This window comes from Euprymna scolopes, chromosome 17 (genome assembly GCF_053919585.1).
Source record: "Euprymna scolopes isolate OS-2025 chromosome 17, ASM5391958v1, whole genome shotgun sequence".
NCBI classification, from domain to species: domain Eukaryota; kingdom Metazoa; phylum Mollusca; class Cephalopoda; order Sepiida; family Sepiolidae; genus Euprymna; species Euprymna scolopes.
This window is the reverse complement of record NC_136498.1, coordinates 80,424,580-80,443,700: the sequence shown is the minus strand read 5'-3', so window position 1 is coordinate 80,443,700 and position 19,121 is coordinate 80,424,580. Positions and strand designations below refer to the sequence as shown.

The 19,121-nt window shown below is 36.3% G+C and overlaps 1 long non-coding RNA gene across 1 annotated transcript; it reads right to left on the bottom strand.

Annotated features, from left to right (window-relative positions):
* Positions 1-2,301: 2,301 nt before the first annotated feature.
* On the bottom strand, positions 2,302-18,199 carry LOC145296830 (uncharacterized). Its single transcript, XR_013870029.1, has 3 exons — positions 18,033-18,199; positions 17,739-17,819; positions 2,302-5,408 (listed from the first exon to the last, which is right to left on the bottom strand). It is a non-coding gene; the product is annotated as an uncharacterized LOC145296830 (long non-coding RNA).
* Between the last annotated feature and the right edge of the window lie 922 nt (positions 18,200-19,121).

Genomic DNA, 19,121 nt, shown 5'->3' with positions numbered 1-19,121 from the left:
ACATGTGAAATTGCTCCAGAAAAGGTTTAATATTTATGAAGCAATTCTGGTTTCTGATTGGTTTGTAGCAGAACGTGAATTAATTTTATTCGTCAGTTCTTAGCAGCATCGTTTATAAATAGAATCGTCCGACTGTGTGGGATCATACCCCATTAAAACATTGTTTTGATGGGATGTGTCTCCTAGCGGCCTCGGCTGCAGGGAGACAGGGTAGTACAAGTCAAGGATTCGTCACTTGACACTCAGCCCAACAGGTGAGGGGCCGGGAACCGGCCCAGCACCTGTTGGACTGAGGTACACTGCCTGGGTAATACCTAGGAGGTCCACCCTCCCAGGCCTTGCTACCGGGCTTTCCGGTGGGGCAAGTTTATTGCTTGCTGCCTGAGGCGCCCCGACCGGGGAATGCCGATGGGGTTATTCAGGCAATTTTTAAAATTGCAGGAGTGCCCTTCCTTTAGGGGAGCCTGCGGGTATCCCACTTTCCAGGCCTTGTGCCAAATATTGCCGATGTGGGCGGCAATTAAATATATACCCCATTAACATGTCCAAAATATTGCAACATCCTCCCTATTTTTTATAATGGGGAAGTCTCTTGTGTTTGTTCTGCTCAAAAATAAATATATATTTTTATATTTACTTAGACATAACAAAAATTAGAAATCAATTATAGTACTTAATTAGAAAACAATTATAGTACTCAAAAAACTTCAACTTGAATTAGCGCCCATACTTACAAAACTGTTTAAACGTTGTCTTAAGGAGAATAGTTTCCCATCTCCCTGGAAAATCTCATCAGTATGCCCTGTATTTAAGAATTCAGGTGATCGCTCATCCCCCTCTCAGTACAGGCCAATAAGTCTCCTGTGCATCATGAGTAAGTTGCTAGAATCTGTGTTAAATACAGAAGTAATCAAACATCTCAACAAAAATAACCTTCTTAGTGACACTCAATATGGTTTCCGTTCTGCTAGATCTACAGCAGATGTCCTTACAGTTATATCGCATAGGATTAGCAAATCTCTCGACGGTGGCAATCTTTCTAGGGCAATTGCTCTTGACATATCTAAAGCCTTTGATAGGGTATGGCATAAAGGTTTACTTCATAAGATCGCTAGCTATGGTATAGCTGGAAAAGTCTTCTCAATTATTAAATCATTTCTTTCTGATAGGTTCATAAGAGTAGTAGTTGATGGGCAAAAATCAGAAGCTCACAGTATTAATGCCGGTGTCCCTCAGGGATCCATCCTGGGCCCAACTCTTTTCCTGATCTACATTAATGATCTTCCAAATCATATCCTTACATCATTTGTAGACATTTATGCTGACGACACTACCATTTATGGTAGCACATCTAAGACAGTAAACGACCAAGTTCTCTCCAATTCTCTCTCCTCTGATCTTGAGCACGTAGTACAATGGGGAAAGGAGTGGCTGGTTACTTTTAATGCATCTAAAACCAAGCTTCTCTCTTTACATCATCAACATTCTAATTCACATTTGTCATCAATTGAAATGAATGGCTCTCGTCTTCAGGAGGTCTCAAGTTTTGACAAGCTTCTGGGCTTGACCATTACTCCTGATCTTAAATGGAACACGTATATCAAATCTGTTGCCAAGGCCGCTGGAAAAATGGTGGGATCTTTCTATCGATCCAGTAGATATCTCACTGCTGATGCTATTCTCTACCTATATAAGAGCCAGGTACGTCCAAGGATGGAATACTGTTGCCACATCTGGGCAGGAGCTGCTAGAAAGGACTTGTCCTGCCTTGATAGAGTTCAAAATAGACTTCGTAGCCTCGTAGGAGATGTCCTTTTCTCCTCCTTGCAACCTCTATCTCACAGAAGAAATGTTGCGAGTTTGTCTCTGATGTATCGTTATTTTCATGGAAAGTGTTCAACTGAGCTTCATTCTATGGTCCCCCCTCGCCAAACTTTCACAAGAAACACTCGTCTAGCTGTAAACACTATCAATAATTTCCCCCACTCTTTATCTGTGCCTAAACCTAAACGTAGATTCCATGAACAAAGCTTCTTTCTTAGAACTGCACGCCTGTGGAATTGTCTTCCGTTTTCCTGCTTTCCGGCTGACTACAATATGGTTGTGTTCAAGTCTAAAGTAAATAAGTTCTTGATGAGCCGTTCCATATAAGTTATTAAATTTACCAAATTTTCATTACTAATGATTACTATATTGACCAATTTCTACTGTACACTCTTTAACCCTTATCCTTGAGTGGCCTCTGGGCCTTGATAATGTGGTGATGCCTTTGTAAAAAAAAAAAAAAAAAAAAAAAAATCATTTGGATCTTAGAATTTTAGCATTTAAAAAGACGCCATTTTTAATTGTGTTCAAATGTCAAAAAGGAAATTTAAAAAGACGCCATTTTTAATTGTGTTCAAATGTCAAAAAGGAAAATTACAAAGATTTTTTTTTTTTTTTAAGCAAAAGTATTAGTTACGCATTAGTAGGTTAAAGTGTTAATACAAATAAAATGGATACAGTTTAACGTCTTGTCCAGGACCATTTTTTTTTTTTTTTTTTTGATATATAGAAATCTATATACTCTGTGTCCGCCACGCACGTTCAGCAGTCCCGTTTTGGTGTGGCGATCTAGGAGCTGATGTTTCATGCCTGATATGATGGTTAATTAGTAAAAGTTCAAAGGGTTTTCCGCTGATATTCATGCAAAAAAAAAATAAGAGCCTTCTCATAAGTGGAACTTCTGTTCTTTAGTTCCTTTTAAATAACGTAGGACTTGTTTAGCTCTGTTTAAATCCTTCATTGTCGATCGTGATAATTTTTGTGACAGTTTTGTTACTGTATAGCATATGTCGGGCCTGGTTGCAGTCATTAAATATATAAGACTACCTATAATTTTGCGATATTAAATTGGCTGGACTGTTTTTATCGTATCCAAGAAATATACCTCTGTCGGCTTTAATATTCAATTTACTCTTTTTCTCTATATATGCGAAGCAAGTTGAACCAAATATATGCATTCTGCTTAAATTTGTTTTTTTGCCGCAGAAAGATTCATATGGACTTTTAGATAGTGTTTTGTTAAAACACCTGTCGCGTATATAGGCTGCCACCATAAGTGCCTACGTCCAGAGGTTTTTAGGGAGTTTTGATTCAATGAGTAGGCATCTTGCCATTTCAAAAAGTGTCCGCCACGCACGTTCAGCAGTCCCGTTTTGGTGTGGCGATCTAGGAGCTGATGTTTCATGCCTGATATGATGGTTAATTAGTAAAAGTTCAAAGTCTTTATTGGTAAATTCCGTACCGTTGTCAGAGCAAATACACTTGATTTCACCATAGGGGGCCATGTCGGCTAGATATTTCTTAGTTGCTAGCAGGATATCAGATTTGTTCTTTAAAAAGTAAACCATTATTAAACCTGAATGGTCATCTACGAAATTCAACACATATCTATAATGTTCTCTGGCCATCGGTTCTACGGGACCGTTCAAGTCACAATGCACCATTGATAGGATTTTTTTGGCCTTTTTGTCTGGTATCTTATTTTGATAGTTTGTCATTTTCCCTTGCGTACAGACGTCGCAGTTGAAGGTTTTTGATGTTTGTATTCGCATTCCATCAACTACAGTCGGCAACTTTTTGATATCAGGAATATTGCAGTGTCCAAGAATTTTATGCCATGTCTGTAGATCATGGCAGGCGGTTTTTGATGGGACTACGCTATTTAAATAATATAGTCTTCCATTTTCTTTAATGTCGAATACAGTTCCATTCGGGTATACCAGTTTTGATTTATTGGGGCTAAAGTTTATATTTGCACCTTGTTTTGTGGCAGCTTGTACAGAAAATATATTTTGTTTAAATTTTGGGATTAGAAGAGCGTTTTCTAGAATACAGAAACAATTCACCTTTATTGTTCTTTAGCGAGATTTTCGCATTGCCTCTTTTCAAAACGATATCATTGACTCGACTCCCGTCAGCTAGTTCTACAAAATGATTTTGTGGCTTAAAGTTGGGATCAAAATTGATAAAATCAGATTCCTTTGTAATCACATGTGCCATGGCCCCACAATCGACAAGAAAATTATTATTGCTTGTTGACGCATCAAATGTACACGAAAATAAAAATGTATGTTCACTAACAGAGCTCTCTACATTTTTAATGTAGTCGCCATTTTGAGTCCTGTATCTACATTGGAAACTCTTGTGATTAGGTCAGTTCAGTGTATAAAGAAATAATTTTGGGTTTTCCTTTCGATAAATAATGCTCTCTCAATATGTTTAATGCTTTGCAGCCGTCGTCTAGGGCTTCTCTCACTACCAGTGATAGACTTCAGTCATCTAAACACTGTATTAATTCTGCAAAGACAGTTGCGTTCTTTCAATGAAGTCGGGGTCGTTTCTGTTTTCAGGTTGTGTTTCTAGTACTTTGTATAGCTTTTGGATTCGTAGATATCCCAGAAATTTAACTTGCCAAAATTCGAATTTTGATTCGGATCCATCGAAATAAAGACGCACACTGGGCTCATAACCTCTAGAAGTGTAAGCCATTTTGAGTTTCAGAACAGTTTCAGATGGTTCGCTGTTACACACAAGTCCTGGTAGGTGACTTGTTTGTAGTAGACAGTTCCACAGAACAAAATATTCTTACCGTGTTGAAACCCGGGAAAGAACATGTGAAATTGCTCCAGAAAAGGTTTAATATTTATGAAGCAATTCTGGTTTCTGATTGGTTTGTAGCAGAACGTGAATTAATTTTATTCGTCAGTTCTTAGCAGCATCGTTTATAAATAGAATCGTCCGACTGTGTGGGATCATACCCCATTAACATGTCCAAAATATTGCAATATATATATATATATATATATATATATATATATATATATATATATATTAAAGTTCAATTCACAATTTTTGTAAACACATGTTCTTTTAGTTTCTCATAAAAATATATATTACAGATCTCTTTCGTTAGCAGTCTTCAACAAACAGTAAAAATATGTTATCACTGCATTTTTTTAATAGAGCAAACTCTTCAGACAGCTCTATAGAGAAAAAAAAACAACATTTAAACACAATCTTTACATGTCACAAACAGTCAAAATCATACCTCTTATGTCGAGGGTTTAATTTACGTTGTTGGTAAGGTCTCTATCTTTTTATTTATTTATTTATTTTTCCCCTTTAGCCGTACTTTCTTAGTTATAATTATTCCTTTTATTCATTTTATTTAATATAATTTACCCCCTTAAATTTATTTTCTCCATTTCTAGAAGGGTTGGGTTCGAGACTCCTAACAAACGGTTCCCCAATTCGATACAAAACATCTGATGAAGGCCGGAGGGCAAAACAGCCGAAATGTTGTGACTATAACAACCAGGATGAGGAAGTCAGTCCGGCAATCTCAATAAATGAAAACGCTTCATCTGAAAAATACAGACAACAAAACAGAATGTTTACTCGCAGACATAAACAAATACATTCTAAAGATATTTTAGTTTTTAATACAGAGCAATTTAAATTGATAATAATATAAAATAAGAAATACATGGAAAAAAAAAATTAGAGGGGGTAAATTAAATAAAATGAATAAAAGGAATTATTATAAATACAAAACTATGGCTGTTTCAGTACTGACAGACAAACAAGTGGAAAACACATTCTAATGATAGTGAATTATATATTTGGTTTATTTTGTTATTGAAAATGTTATGGCTAGATTTTCTCAAACGTTAAAACAGAAATTACTGAGAACAATTGGACTGCTGCATGACCTTAGACACAATAGGGCCTCCATTTTCTATAGAGAAGAGATAGAGTGTGTAAATAGCTACTACAGATAATTTCTCTGGTTTTTGTCTATGATATTAGTGTCATCGTTGCTGTTAGAATGTGTTTTCCACTTGTTTGTTTGTCAGGAAATACTCATTAGAAAAATGAAACAAAATAAAAATTAAAAAAAAAATTATCCTATTCTCCAAGTATCTTAAGTATCCGTCTCATCGAAAATGCCATAAAAAATATTTTTAAAACAAATCAATTATTATGATGAGATAAGGAATTTGTATTATTTGTTTGATTATTCGACCTACTGTTCTCATCTCGGATGTTGTTTTCACAATATTTTACTGATTTGGACCTCTGACTTTTTTCAGGTTTGTCTTGTTGAACTCGGAATTTTTTCTGTCAAACTCCGGAATTTGTACATAATTTCTAACAGGACCCTTTATTTAATCGATAGGAGTAGTAATGGATAAAAGTGCTAAGCATAATCAATTCTAAGTGAAAATTTTCCGGAGATTGAGGGTTCAATCCTCAGTAGAGGGCAGTACTAAGAATATGATTATGAATTACTTAAGACTTCTACTTGATTATGGCTGATGGAACGAGAAAAAGCTACCTCTGAGAATTACAGAAATGTCAAAGTTCGGCATTAAGATTCCCAAGTTCGACAAGATGCATCTGGAGAAGATCAGAAGTTACATCAGCCGAAACATTGTGAGAAAAACATCCCAAATGAGAACAATAGTCTGAGTAATCTTACAAATAATACAAATCAAGTTAAAATTTTTTTGAGATAATTTGTATTATTTATATGGCTATTAATCACCTGGTCTAAGTGACAATCTTCTGGTGGTTGACTGTTCAATCCTTACTATAGACGATAATAACTAAGAATAAGAAAATAATTAACACTTCTACTTTTGGCTGATAGAACAAGAACAATCTAACTTCATTTATTGAATGAAGGATTCTGTTCAAAATTCTGTTTAGGTTTCTGAATTCAAGATAAAGTTTCTAAAGTTTATGAATATGCACCTGAAGAAATTTGGAAGTAACATCAACTGAAACATAAAAATGACAACCAAGTAGTCCGAATAATAAAAATCAATATTTTATATCATAAAAGAATTCATTTAAATTTCAAACAATAAACTGTTTGCATCACTAGTTTCTTTTCAAGTAATGACATTTATCTTTCATGTGATCGAAGACAAAATGAAAATGTACTGCCCTATACAAGGATTGAACTCACAGTATCCAGAGGATAAAACTTTTCTGTTTGCTACATGTTCATCTATTCCTCTCAGCACTTCTCATCACGTTTATTCTTCATTGTCACCTGTTATCTGATATTCTGATTGGATGAAAAAAAAAAAACAGAAAAAAAGAGACGCACACATACTCATCTCATCATTATGGTTATTGATTTTTTTTTTCTTGTTTTGTTCTTATTTTTTATAGTAAACTGAATGATTGAAATTAAAAATTGTAACAAACGCAGATTGGAATAAAGAGAGGGAATATATATTCATAGTGTGTGTGTGTGTATATATATATATATATATATATATATATATATATATATATATATATATATATATATATATAACTACTTAATTTACTCACATAAAATTAATATACGAAAGTATAGATTTATGTGTAAACTTTAAGTATTTACTTCAAAAGTGCTCAATACGTAGGTAGAGCTAGTTAGTAATTTATGAAATATATATGGCGATTAAGCTACACTGAATATTCCGGATTTCATCCACTAAGGAGTCCTAGAGTGGATGAAATGCGGAATATTCAGTGTAGCTTAATCGCCATATATATTTTATAAATTACTATATATATATATATATATATATATATATATATATATAAATATACTTTATTTCCTTATAATATATACTAATCCTTATTTAAGAAGCTAAATGTACTTAAAGAGCAATATAATGAATGAGAAAAAGCTACAGTGCAGTGTCACACAACAGCAATTAATAAAAAATAGGTGGTATTACTATGTTGAAAATATTATATGTATATAATGAATGAATGACAAAAGTTTATATTCTAAAATTCATAATGTTGATCATCTTATAATTTATTCCTTTAATTCAGTTGATATTTACAATTCTTGACAGTATCTATTTCATAGCACAAAATCAATTACTTAATTATTATATCAATCAGTGAATCTATTTCGCCCTTAACTCATCAAAAGAAATAGCAACAATCAATCCATCGAAAGGAGATAAAGTGCGTTTTGACATGATTAAAAATCCGAAAATTGGAAGAGAAGCTGTAAATACCTTATACTATGTTTACATTATGCCATTTTGATTGATTTTGTGCTACGAAACAGATACTATCAAGAATTGTAAATGTCAACTGAATTAAAGGAATAAATTGTAAGATGGTCAACATCATGAACTTTGGAATATAGACTTTGGCCATTCATTCATTATATACATATATTTTCAACATAGTATTACCACTATTTTTTATTAATTGCTGTTGTGTGACACTGCACTAAAATGTAATCTATCACAAAATGTAAAACTATAACCTTGAACTCATGAAATAATTTGAACTCATTAACTACTTTTTAATCATGCATCTGCAAACATAAGTCAGTTATTTGTTCTATATTTAGGTGAATATGTTGAAACATAACCCAACTTGTCACAGCCAATTTGATTGGTTTTTAATAACAGGTTTTATAAAAGATTGATCATAAAAATGAATTCTGAAATATAAAAGCAATTGCCTCAGATGAAAGCTAAGAAAATACACTAGAACATTCAAGAAGTCTCGCAGTGCTCATTTCCACAAGTACTCTTGATTTGTTCAATGACTCGTATGATTCATGAACTATTGGAACTGATGAGTCATGACATTTTGACTGAGATAGGCTGGAAAATGAAACGGTCAATTACTGAGCTGTATTTGTCATTATTTTCTGGCTTCAGTAAATTGTGTCCAGATTCTGCAATTCTTGAGGGGTTGAAAGATGTTGGAGCAAGTGGCGTCCCACATGAGTAGCTTTCCAAAAGCAAAGAGTGTTGTGGTTGAATCGTGAAGTGATTTCTATGAACGCTAAAAAGCAAATAGCTATAATCGCTACACTCTTTCTTTTTCCATTTTGTTGGAATTTGCTTTCCTCCTTAACCCCCAAAACAAGGAAGTTTTCACAGAAACGTGAACTGAAAACATTTTTCAATCACTGAAAATCGTTTCAAGTTTAAAAATTAACACATACATGTGAAAATAGTAAGCCACGGCGAAGTTAGAAACTCCTATACAGAAAACAACTAAAAATTAGGCATACGAAGATGACATAAGCTGGCTACAGCTGAACGCACTCAAGAACATCACTTGACAACACCCCTTCATGCCCTTTAGGCTGAGGGAAGCAAGTCACAAAGGAAAAGGGCTCTATGACACATGTACCAGCTTTCACCAACTTGCACATATTTGTGCATGCCTTAACAAGAACAAGGCACCCCTCAGGGTCTGCCAGCAGCCACCTGATTGCACCAGGGAATCACCACGCTTTTCAGCACATCCAGGTACACTTTGATTATTCTTCTGATTTCTGTTCTCATCTTGAGTAATTTTCACAACGTTTCAGTCGATGTAACCTCCAACCAGTGCTGTGCGAGTAACAGTCAAATTACAATTGCAAATTGCTTAGGACATTTACCCAGTCATGGCTGGTGAAAAGAAAAAGCATGCTACCCCAGAGGATTAAATAAATGATTTCCATTTGAAATTCTGTGCAGATTCCTGAGTTTGACAGAAAGATTCTCAAATTTGACAAGATACACCTGAAAAAAAGGTCGGATTTTACATCGACCAAAATCAAGATGAGGACAGTAATCTGAAGAATCCAAACAAAAAGAATTTCTTCTGATGTTTATTTTTGAAACTGATGAAAGATAAGTGGGAAAAGAAGCTGTATTGGTTGCAATATCTGACTGGTTTCTGGTTAATGGTTGCAATATCTGACTGGTTTCTGGTTAATGGTTGAGCAGATTTGGCATGGTTATTCACTAGTGAGAAAGCAAGCCATTTTAAGAAGGAAAACACATCTTATCAGAATTATTAAATATATATTTCATATTCTTTCCAAAATTTCAAAAATAAAGTCGCTTTCAACGTAAGAATTGCCTCGTTTTTCTTTTATCCAGGTGCTTTGATAGAAACATGTGGTTGGAGTGTTTAGGAACTAACAATTTGATTTTTAAAATATTAAAAAGCTAAAAATAGCATAGTAAAAAAAAAAGGAAAAAAGATGTTCCATTTTTGCTGCTAATATGCGTTTTCAGAAACGCTTTTTGCCCACCAATTGAGAAAAAACTAAAATTTAAATTGCAGTTGCAGAACATGTCTATATGTACGCTCTTTTCTCTGTAATAATTTAAAAATAAAAATGAATGACAAAATACTTTATTACATTAGAACATTAGAAATTTATTGAAAATAAATAAAAAGGGATTGACAATACATATTTGCCCAAATGTCTTTAGAAAAAGGTAACAGAATACTCACAGTTGAAACTTTACAATTACATAGAATTTTTTAAAAGAAAATTGTCTAATGTGTGTGTGATCTTTTTTTATAAAATTTGTTCAAAAGTTCTTCTTGGTAGACAATAAGTCTTTTTTAAAGGAATTCTTTTGTTGGAAATCTTGCACGACTTAGGACAAATATTCAATGAACAGTTCATTCTTTTTTTTAGTGCCAGTATTGAATTATGACCGCATATCGTTCAAGGGAGATAAATCAGCATGACAGTGTTATTTTCAGTTATCGTCTGCCTCTTCCATTTTTGTGTTTACGTTTTCAGTTTTGTTTGGAATTTCATTGTGTACGCTCGAGAATAAAGTTTCTGCATGCCTTCAAAGGGTTTCATGTGCTATACCATATTTACTGGCATGGTGGCAGCAGTTTATTTACTCTCATTCGTTATTTCGAAGGAGTAAAAAAAAAAAAGAATTTTTTTTCTTTGAATAAGGATTATATTACCCTCTAAGTAATTGGCCGTCCGCCTGAAGGAATTATTGTAACGATTGAAGCGTCTCTTATCCACAAATACCAGGTGTTCAAGTATATCTCAGTCAGTCAGTCAGAGCACGCGCCCCTAAGCAGTGGTATTTGGGAAATAATAAGACTATTTCTTCCTTTGAGGTGGGGAGAAATAACCTTGTATATTATCCGTCTCTAGATAGCAACTATGCCCTATTCCTTGAGATGAACTAGGAAAAGAAGTCTCATGCTCATCCACACTGGGGCTTCACAAATGATGATATGGAAATACCTAATGAATAAAAATCAACCACTATCTTTCATGGATAATCTTATGTTGAATTCTGCCCTCGTGGGGAGACACGCACACTGCAACAAAAGGGGACATATTTTCTGCTCATATCTTTCAGACATACGGCAATTTTCAATTTTGAGTCGGTGTTTTAATTTTTAATGACGAAATCATTCGTTTCACGCCTCAGTGAGATAAGGAAAGTCGATTGCTTTTCTCCCCTCACAAGTGAGAACATTTTAATAGAAATAAAAATTCTCACCTTTATTTTTTACGCTTGTTGGTGGTCGGCCAGAATCTATGCTGTACTGTCCTCTCCTGTTAAAGCTTCTCAAGACTGATTGGAGGGTGTTTCGTTGCCATGCTGAAATTCTAAAAATACCTCAGACTGGCATGCCGCAAGTCTAGACATTGATGATCGTCGCCTGATTGTCGAGTCATATAGTGCGAGAGAAAAACGTCATCATGGTTAAGCACCAAAATCTCATCTAAAGAAAAAAGCCGCTGAAAACTTCCGATTGTTGCTTGCCAGTGTTTACAATTTGAAACTGTCACGTGATTAAATCAACCAATGAAACGATAGCACAAAGGCTATCATTAAAACATGAACAAAAAAAGATCGCCTGGTCATTATTTTCAAATAAAATTCAATAAATCATTAAATCCGTTAAAAAAAATTTTTTCAAACTTTATTTTATACTGAGCTTTTATTTTAAATTATATAAGGCCATTTAAAAATAAATTCTTAATTTCAATTTGGCAAATTAAGAGTAATGGTTTTCAGCAACAAACACACAACAAAACTTATTTAACCTTACCATTAACCCTAAGTTCTGGTGGTGAACTCTCTTTCTCTCTGTTTCTCTCTCTCTCTCTCTCAAAAAGTTCCTCCAATCTGCGACGATGTGTTTAGAGCCCACCCCACATTCTAACATGAGGTTTGGGGTGGGGGTGGGGGTAGCCATCTCGTGAACTCACAGGTGTATTATCTTGAAGATTGTTGCTACCTTCATTCTTGCTTATTTAAAAAAGTGCCAGTTCATAAAGACATCCATGAATTTGTGCACCTCTAGCCACATCCCTCTCTTATGGTGCCTCTTTTTGTAATTATGCATCTAACACCACATGTCATGCAATTCATTTGGTATACGATTAATTTCTTATTTTGACAAAAATTAACTACTACTTCCGGCACCTACAGATGTCTGTCCAGCATTGATAAATTCATAGTATCGTTAGTCTCTATAATTTCCATGTAACAATTAGTTTTTTTTCTGTTCCTATATTTATCCTAAAGTCGTCTGCTCGTTGGTATGTTGTGATTGGCTGATTGGCATCTTATGTCAGATTACAGGGAAACCCGAGCGGTTGATATCATGTTCCGGGCAAAGTCGAGTGGACGCTTAGATACGTCCTGTTCACACTCTACACAAGTACGTTTCCACATCGATTACAAGAGGAAGGAATTTTTCTTTCTGAAAATTCTTTTTAAATGTGTGCAGATATACATGACCATTTTTCCTAGCCTGTATTTTATTTGTAATGTTAAATGGGCTGGTAAACAAAATAAACAACACTGACAAAGGAAGCTATAAACATTGGTGTAAAAAAAGTGAATGCCTTTTCTGTTTGTCCACTTCAGAACAGTCAGAACTAAAAAAAAAAAAAGATATCAATTTTTGTGTCTTTTTCTTTGCTGTTAAATATTTCAGGATAATTCTGTTCCACGATGAACAATTCTGTTTCACGATGAACAATTCTGTTTCACGGAAAAAAAGGGGGGGGGAGACGATTGCTTTGGAGGAAGAAGTATAATTTCTAAGGAAGTACAAATTAAAACTGTAATTACAACGAAATACAACTTTTTTTTTTTAGTGCAAAACTAATGGTCATATGGCCTGAGATTGTTCGGGAAACGGGGTTGGCACAAGGTGCCAGTGTCGATCTCTTCCCCAAACAGAAATTAGACGAGGCGCTTCCAACCATTCAGGTCTATGTCAATGAGACATTGTGCTCAGCAGTCGTTGACTCTGGGTGCTCTCGCACCGTAGTGAGTGCGGGCCTCTGCCGCACTTGGAAGAAGAAGACTTCTAGATTAACCACCCTCAGTGGAGCGACGCGGACATGTTGTGGGGTGGGCACTGTGAACATTCGCACTAAAACTGGAAATTCAGCTAACATCGAAGTGCTGGTGGTATTCGAGAAACCGCTGAGCTTTGACCTGCTCCTAGGCTAGGTGGTGCTCACATAATGCAGAAGGTTCCAGTGTGTGCTGCTTTGAAGATTGATCAGCCAAACTTTATTGTCGAGTTTGACCAGCAGCAGAAGGCTTGGACATCCGCGTGGAAGTGGTCAGAAAATCAGGAACCAGCCAAACTGCAAAATGAGGTAACAGAGTACCATATGCCCGACCAAATGAGGCCTGCATATGAAGAAGATCTTCGTGATTGGATCAAGGATGGCTGGTTGATTCCCTACCCCTATGAGAAACTTGGACCTCCCAAAGGCCTGATTCCACTGATGGGGGTCGCTCAGCACAACAAAGCAAAGGTGAGGCCAGTGATGGACTATCGTGAACTGAACGCGCATGTTGATGCATTCACGGCAGATGCTGACGTTTGTGCCAGCAAGTTATGAGAGTGGCGCCAGCAGGGTTCTAATGTATCCCTGCTAGATCTAAGAAAAGCATATCTGCAGGTCCAAATCAGTGAAACAATGTGGCCATTTCAGACGGTAGTGTTTGCTGGCAGGAGGTACTACCTTACCAGACTAGGCTTTGGGCTGAACGTGGCACCCTAAATAATGAAGACCATTATTAACACTGTATTGTCAGAGGAAGAGACAATAAAAGATGGGATATCGGCGTACCTTGATGACATATATGTGAACGAAGACATTGTGTCATCATCACGTGTGCAGGCGAAACTGGCTGAGTTTGGTTTGACGTGCAAGGATCCAGAACGTTTGGTGAATGGCGTTTGTGTCTTGGGCCTGAACATTCAACAGGAGCGAGGGACTTTGAAATGGAGGCGCGGAACTGTAGTTCCTGAAGTGCCTGATGTCTTTATGAGGTGAGCAGTATTCTCCCTGTGTGGAAAACTTGTGAGGCACCTATCAGTGTGTGGATGGACTCGTGTGGCAATAGGCATCATAAAAAGGAGGGCAAGCGCAGTCACCAAAGGCTGGGATGATGGAACAGCTAACGGTCTGTTGGTTTGCATGGTGAAGGAGACCATCGCAAGGGTAAAGCAGGATGACCCCGCCAAAGGAGACTGGTGCATGCAGGGAGAAAAACTGAATGTGTGGGTGGATGCGAGCTCTCTGGCAATTGGTGTGCTGTTGGAGAAGAATGATGCTGCGATTGAAGACGCTTGCTAGTTGCAACCGGTGAGTGACACTGCTCATATCAACCTGCCAGAGCTTGATGCAGTGATAAAAGGTATCAACCTAGCACTCCAGCAGAAAGTCAGGAAATTATGCATACACACAGATTCACTATGCGTGTACCACTGGATATCAGACACACTGACAGGCAAGACTAGGGTGCACACTAAGGCAGCCAGCAAGATGCGTATCAGACGGAGGTTGGAGACCGTAAAAAAGCTGGTAATGGAGTACAACCTGTCTGTGGATGCGGTACTGGTCACTTCAAATTGCAACCTTGCTGATAGGCTCACTCGGGTGCCACAGAGATGTTATGACACCATGAAAAAGAAAGCCGAGCCAGTACCATTATGTACCGCCTCTATTGAGGTGGCGGATGGAATACAACACCTCAGTGGACACCCCAGAGTGAGATGGACATGTTATTTTGTGCAGTTGCCCAATCCATCGGTGTCCAAAAGTGTAGTGAAAGCGGTAGTCAAGGAATGCCAAACATGTCAGTCAATCGACCCCACCTCAGCCAGATGGCGGAAAGGTCAGCTGAGAGTAAGTGCGACTGAGCCAACTGGGTATGGACATAACCCACTACAGCAGCCAGCACTTCCTCAGCCTGATCGATTGTGGACCGACAAGGTTTGCAATCTGGCGCCCGTTAATAAGACAGGATTCCTCCAGTGTAATCCGTGAATTGGAGTCCATATTTTATGAAAGAGGGCCACCTGAAGAGATCCTCACAGACAATGACATGGCCTTCTGCAGTGGGGAGTTCAGACGTTTCGTAGAAGAGTAGGGGATCCAGCTCAGACACAGATGTGCGTATGTACCAAGTGGCAATGCATAGCAGAGCGGTGCCATCGAAGCGTGAAGAGGATCGCAGCAAGAAAACAATGCATGATCACAGAGGGAGGTGGTCTATAGATATAATGCAACTCCAAAAGATGGCATGACTGCTGCAAGCGCACCCACCAATGTGATCCATTGCTATCGAGTGCGCATCAAGGACATTGACGCCTATCTGCCTGATCGGTAGGAAACCCGAGGGCCATATGAGTTAAGGGACATTGTTTGGGTGAAGCCTCCCAATAATCGATGCACCAGCAGCTTTCAAAGAGGGTGAATCACTGGCATCATCAGTGAGCAAGCCGTGCTAGTCAATGGTACTCCACGCCATGTGAAGGATATCCGGCCTGCCCTGAATACGAACCAGTTGGCGAGTAGCAGTAATGGTGAATCATCCAACGATGACCTATGGATCCGTCCTATTCCCCGCGATGGTACAACTGTGAACCCCAACACTGATGCCGATAGTTCCAGCACTGCTTCTGAGAGCTCCTATGAAGATGAAGAAGTCCTGCCTGATGGTATGACTGTACGCTCTAATGCTAATGCTAATGGTTCCGACACATCTTCTGAGAGCTCCAATGAAGATGAAGTAGTCCAGCCAATCCCTCTTCGTAGGAGTGCCCACAACACACGACCGCGTCCACCATGCCAAATGTGTGGTCTGGAGAGCAGGGGGGAGTGTAGAGTTGAATGTAATAATCAAAGAGAAAAGCGCCCTCGTGTGTGTGTGTGTGTGTGTCATGTGGTCATACAACTTACCTTCGGATGGGATCTGAGAGAAAGAGAAATTAAAGATGGCAGCCATGGATTTATAAGGTGTAGTCTCGTGGAATCTCTCGAGATCTCATCTTCCACTGTACACACATATGCAAATGGAATGGGGTCAGTTTTCTAATAAAATGTCTGTTGGCAGAGGCAGTTGGGGAGACGTGCTGGAAGTTGAGAGAGAAAGTTGTCAGTGACAAATTCTAGCTGGACTTTTGCGTATTATATTTGGTTTATTTTTTGTTATACTTGCAAAAACGCTGTGTTTGAATCTCGTGCTGCATTTGTAATTAGCTTTTTCTTTTCTTGAATACAAAGATGTGATTTCATTATTTTTTTAAGTCGGTGTTTTAGACATTTAATTGGTTTTCTGTGAATTCTCGACTCCTTCTTCGCCAATGTTGTACGAAAACAGGGTTTATTTGAACTTGGGTATCCTTCGTGAGTTCGAATCCACATTCGCCAGTGTTATAACCCTGTTTAAAGCGTTACAAGGAAAACAGAACAGAGTAGCAAAATGTATTAAAAAGAACATACAAAAATGAGTTGCTCCTTTAGCTGACAAACAGCCTTAGTTGTTTCACCAGATATCGACTCCCATCTTATGACTTCTTCTTGTATTTATTGTGTATGGATCAGTTCATTCGTAGGTAGCACGGGTAGTATCACCATAACAATATATATATGTACATGGAAAAAGGAAGAAAAATCTGTAACCTTTTGAGAAAATTTTCAACATTTTGTCCCCATTTTTAAGGGACTTCTTCAGGAAATGATAGAGATGATAGAGGATATATATATATGTGTGTATGTATATGTGTATGTATATATATATATATATATATATATATATATATATATATATATATATATATGTTTATATATGTGTGTATATATATGTGTATATACATATATATGTGTATATGTATATACACTGCTGATTAAAAATTTAAGACCATTTAAAAATCTTTAAAAAAAAAAAAACTTTTTAAGGATAGATTTTAAACTCTTTCGGCTTAAGGTTACCAATACTACAATCAAAAGGTTATGGAAACAAAAAGCTGTATTCCAAAGATTTATTTTTAAAATTTACGTTTTTATTAAATTAGGCTTTTTACACATGATTAGAATTATAAGACCAGAGACAAAAATTCTATTAAATTGTACAAAAAGTGTATGAAAAGTGTATGAAAACATTCAATAACAAAACTTAATAATGAGTTCTACCTTCACTGCTTTTGATGATTTTCCATATTTTTGCTGTGGTTTTGATAGGCATCTGCGTTTACTTTAGCTTTTGCCCTATCAATTTTACATTTATCCATATAGATATTCTTTATATCTATATTAGGGATGAGAAGGCCCATGGCTCTCAAATCTAAGAGCAGGGCATTGCCAAGACTGGCTCCAAGATTAGAGGATATATCACCCCTGACTAATTCAAGAGCAAACCTTAAAATTTTTGTAAGGTTATAGGGCACTTTGAGAGGACTATCTGGCTGTATGTAATCTGCTTCATCACTTAGAGAAGATGAGTGACTTAAAGATATACTTGGAGAAACATGATCTTGAATAGATGATGTTGATGCTATGGGAGATGTTTTTTGTTGGATTACTCTTTCTCCTTTTCTTTTACTTTTTTTTATTGCGGTTTTACCTTTGGACTAAGTTGGAATGTGCCCTTGGGCCCTATTTTACTCCTTTCGTCTTTAAAATATTCTCGGTCTTCCATAGGAACCTGGAATATCAGATTAAAATGAAATTTACTAACATTGAAAATACAGTTTAATATATTAAATTAAAAATATTTTACATGTAAAATAAAATGAAAAAATTGATTTAAATATTTATTTTAACTGTGGAAATGTTTTTTTCTTAAAATTTACATAATTTATACATTAAGTTATCTCTTTCATAATAAATTCAAAAATAAAAATAGAAAATAACTTACTTTCCGCTTCAGAGGACAAGTGCAGATGATGTGCTTGGTCTGGCAATTTTCTTTGTTGCATTTGACATTAATATTGTCACGAACATAATGAAATATCAAACAATGTATCTATTTTTTCCTTCCAGAATTTTGGTTGGGCAGCAGGTAGATGTTTCCTATTTATTTGCTTTGCCTTCTGAAAGCATAGAATATTCACCTTGACGACAACACTATTTTCATTTAACAAAGGCAAACAAGGCTTGACAGCCTTCCAAATATTTATCACGTCATTTGCTATTAATTTCGAAATACCATAACAAGAAAGGTGAGGATAAGTGTTCATTAAAAAATAGCTATATTGAATTATTTGTCTAAAGATTGGTGGCTCTGTTTTATCCAAAGGTGATGGTAAACCTGAAAATTTAATTTAATTGCTCCTTTACTTCGAGTGGAAACTCCAGTGTTTTTTCCAGCCATTTTTTAAAATTAAAATATCTGTAAAAAGAAACACACACACACACACACACACACACACACACACACACACACACACACACACACACACACACACACACACACACACACACACACACACACACACACACACACACACACACACAATATTATCAGATAACACACGAAAATATTTTTTAAAAATTGGAAATAAATTTCAAAATTTATTTTAAAAAAATGTTTTACTTACCAATCAATACAGTTTAGTTCAAAAACTAATACGTAAACCAAAACCAGCCTTTAAAAAACACTGAATTTTTAAATATAAATAAATGGCAATAATTATAAAAAGTTTAAATATTTTAATAGTATGTTAAATTTATTAAATTAAATATTTTTGAAGCAAAATGTAGTAGGCAAAAAAAAAAAAAAAAAAAAAATCAGGAACACAGATAGGAAATAGTTAGTATCGCCCACCTCTAGAAGAGAGGGGGTTCTTGTCTGTAATAATCGTGGAGAAAGAAGCAGACAAAAAAACAGAAAGAAAAAAAACTTGCTTCTCGCAGACACGTGGTTCGTCACAAAGAACAATCCAATCGCCAGAACCACCGACACACAATCTGCAGGACGCCCCTGACTGCTTTCCAGTGACCTGCC